Below are 3,784 nucleotides of genomic sequence, written 5' to 3' on the forward strand. Positions count from 1 at the left end.
TAGGAGCAGGTTCCAAATAGTGCAATTAACCAGCCAGAAGGGGCAGCAGGTGTCAGCACAGGAGCCATTGAAATAACTCTGCACTTACTTAGACGCAGACATAACAAGCTCTATGGCTGGTAAACGTACAGAGACTCTGCTCCTGCTCATGAACTAGCAGCCCATGACCTGTAAACAGCTGCCATTTGAATGCATCTGAAAGTTACACAGAACAACGATCTGTCTTAAAGGAAGGCTGCCATTTATTAGAGCCCCAATTGATGCCGTGTGCACAAAGAGAGGTTTCAATGTGTAACCGGGAGTTTGGTAAATTTTGGTTATTTTATTTTTCTAAGAGGTTCCTGTCCACCTCCAGTAGAGTTTTCAGTCCCAATGGCAACTTAGGAAATGTAATACAGACTAGTCTATTCCTCCCAAGTGGATGTGGTTCTTGTTCGTCTGCACATTGTAGCCCATGAAGGCTAAGGACCTGACAAAGTGTTTTCACGTGCCTTTGTTTAATTGATGAAAACAAACCTAGACACTTAGAGGATTGGAAGTGATTTCAGCTGGGGGACACGTTTGCTAGGTTTTTATGCATTTGCACAGGAAAACATTGAGGGTGCACATGTATTTCAGGGACCCCCATTTAGTGGAGCTCCTGAATATATTGGAAATAGAATCATCTTTACTGATGAAACAGGTTTGTGAGGGAGCACTTTGATTTGAACCAAGGACCACTTGATTTGCAGTCAAACACTTTCCCACTGAGCTATACCCCCATAATATTTGCATAGGCAAATCAGTGATCTTAAGGATTTTGAAGGACAGGCTCTGCCTCAGAGAGCTCCTTTTCTATTCCCAGACCACAGGGGTTTTAAAAATGGGGTTTGATTAAATTTTATATATACATGTAGACACCACAGCTTGCACATACACCAGCATAGCTTCCCCCCACTGACATAGCTACCACCTCTCGAGGAGATGGATTAACTGCACGGACGGGACAGCTCTCTCCCCTCCACTTAGAGCATCTTCATTATTTATGAATAGGTGGGAAATAACCTCCTGAATGGAAAGGAACCAATTTATCAAACATTGCTGTGTCTGCATTCAATATGGGGAATTGGTCATATTGGGCTGGATTAGTAGGAACATTGCAAGCAGATAGAGGGAAGTGATTATTCCCCTCCATTCAGCACTGGTGAGGCCACATCTGGAGCATAGCATCCAGTTTTCACCCCCCCACTACAGAAACAAATTGGAGAGAGTTTAGGGGAGGGCAACAAAAATGATTAGGAAGCAGGGGACTTACGAGGAGAGGCTGAGGGCAGCGCTGCCCAGAGGGAGGGCAGGTGGGGCAATTTGCCCCAGGCCCCGCAGGGGCCCCTATGATCATATAGTATTCTATAGTATTGCAACTTTTTTTTATGGAAGGGGCCCCTGAAATTGTTTTGCCCCAGGCCCCCTGAATCCTGTGGGCGGCCCTGCCCAGCCTGTGGTGCTGTCCCCCCACTCCACTCATTCTCCTCCTTCTGAGGTCCCACTTGTGCTCTGCCCTCAATCCCATTTGGCCACTTCCCACACCTGCTCTTTGGCTGAGGCCTGCTGGTCCACCTTTCGCTCGCTCCTCTCCTCCCCCAAGACCTCCTCGCGCCTCTCCACCCTCTACCCCAAGGTCTGCCTGCTGCCCACACCTCTCTGCCCCCTCCCCTGAGACTCACCCTGCCCATTGCCCACACCTCTCTGCCCCCTCCCCTGAGACTCACCCTGCCCATTGCCCACACCTCTCTGAGCCCTCCTCTGAGACTCCCCTGCCCATTGCCCACACCTCTCTGCCCCCTCCCCTGAGACCAACACTGCCCACACCTCTCTGAGCCCTCCCCTGAGACTCACCCTGCCCATTGCCCACACCTCTCTGAGCCCTCCCTTGAGACTCACCCTGCCCATTGCCCACACCTCTCTGCCCCCTCCCCTGAGACCAACACTGCCCACACTTCTCTGCCCCCTCCCCTGAGACTCACCCTGCCCATTGCCCACACCTCTCTGAGCCCTCCCTTGAGACCCCCCTGCCCATTGCCCACACCTCTCTGCCCCCTCCCCTGAGACCAACACTGCCCACACCTCTCTGCCCCCTCCCCTGAGACTCACCCTGCCCATTGCCCACACCTCTCTGCCCCCTCCCCTGAGACCAACACTGCCCACACCTCTCTGCCCCCTCCCCTGAGACTCACCCTGCCCATTGCCCACACCTCTCTGCCCCCTCCTCTGAGACTCACCCTGCTCATTGCCCACAGCTCTCTGCCCCCTCCCCCGAGACTCACCCTGCCCATTGCCCACACCTCTCTGAGCCCTCCCCTGAGACCTGCCCTGCCCACTGCTCGTACCTCTCTGCCCCCTCGCCTGAGACTCACCCTACCCATCACCCACACCTCTCTGAGCCCTCCCCTGAGATCCACCCTGCCCACCTCTCTACCCCTCCCCTGAGACCCACCCTGCCCATCGCTCACACCTCTTTGCCCCCTCCCCTCTCTCTGCCCCCTCCCCTAAGACCAGCCCTGCCCACACCTCTCTGCCCCCTCCCCTGAGACCAGTCCTGCCCACACCTCTCTGCCCTCTCCCCTAGACCGGCCTTGCCCACCACTTCCATCTCTCTGACCTTCCCCTGAGACCTGCCCTGCCCATCGCTCACATCTCTCTGCCCTCTCCCCTAGACCGGCCTTGCCCACCACTTGCATCTCTCTGACCTTCTCCTGAGACCTACCCTGCCCACTGCTTGTACGTCTCTGACCCCTTCTCTGAGACCTGCCTTGCCCACCTCCCACATCTCTCTTCCCCCTCCCCTGACCTGACCTGCCCACCGCCCACACCTCTCTGCCCCTCCCCTGAGACCCACCCTGTCCACCTCTTTCTTTGGTCATCTGTTGTTATTCCTTGAAACATCAAGGATGGAATAAAAAGCTGAGTTTACTCCAGGGTGAGGAAAGAAAGGAGCCACCAACCCCCTGGCAAAGCTCAGTGCCCCAGAGAAAACCTGCCCCCTGCTATTGCAATCACTGATATACTGGGGATATGACAGGAAAGGGACTGTCTGAATGATCAAGGCAAGAAATGGACAACAAGCTACAGCTATGTCATTAACCACAAACAGGGCAGCCCGGGGGGGTGGGGGGCAAGTGGGGCAATTTGTCCCAGGCCTCGGGACCCGCAGGGGCCCCCACAAGAGTTTTTTGGGGCCCCTGGAGCGGGGTCCTTCACTCGCTCTGGGAGCCCCAGAAAACTCTTGCGGGGCCCGGGCCCCAGCAGCTTCTTCCGCTCCCGGTCTTTGCCCTGAAGACCCAGCTGCACTTCGGCGGTGGGTCCCGTTTCGGTGGGCAATTCAGCTGCAGGGGCCCCCAGTGTGAGTCTTCGGGGCACTTCAGCAGCGGATCCAGGAGCAGAAGGACCCCATGCTGCCGAATTACCGCTGAAGCGGAGGCACCCTGCCGCCGAAGACCTCAGGCCCCCAGAATCCTCTGGGCGGCCCTGACCACAAACGCACTCGCCTCATGCTCCAGCCAGAAGGGAAAGGAGCAGGAATTCTTGCTGTTCAGCCATGGACACACTTACACAATGGCACAGCAGTGTGTGTGTTGTGGAAGCTGGTCTGAGGAAACAACTGGAATTGATCACTCAGTGAGAACAGAACTAGAGGACAGTGAGAACCCCATATCAAGCAAGTAGTTGTGGCTGAGTGGTTAAGTCGGTAGGCTAGAAATCCATTGGGGTCTCCCTGTGCAGGTTCAAATCCTGCCAATTATGGAGG

The 3,784-nt window shown here is 55.2% G+C and overlaps 1 non-coding gene across 1 annotated transcript; it reads right to left on the bottom strand.

The window, feature by feature from the left end:
- Positions 1 to 689: 689 nt before the first annotated feature.
- On the bottom strand, positions 690 to 761 carry TRNAC-GCA (transfer RNA cysteine (anticodon GCA)). The gene has a single exon. It is a non-coding gene; the product is annotated as a tRNA-Cys (tRNA).
- Positions 762 to 3,784: the final 3,023 nt, after the last annotated feature.

The sequence above is a fragment of the Gopherus flavomarginatus genome, assembly GCF_025201925.1.
Source record: "Gopherus flavomarginatus isolate rGopFla2 chromosome 13 unlocalized genomic scaffold, rGopFla2.mat.asm SUPER_13_unloc_1, whole genome shotgun sequence".
Classification (NCBI taxonomy): domain Eukaryota; kingdom Metazoa; phylum Chordata; order Testudines; family Testudinidae; genus Gopherus; species Gopherus flavomarginatus.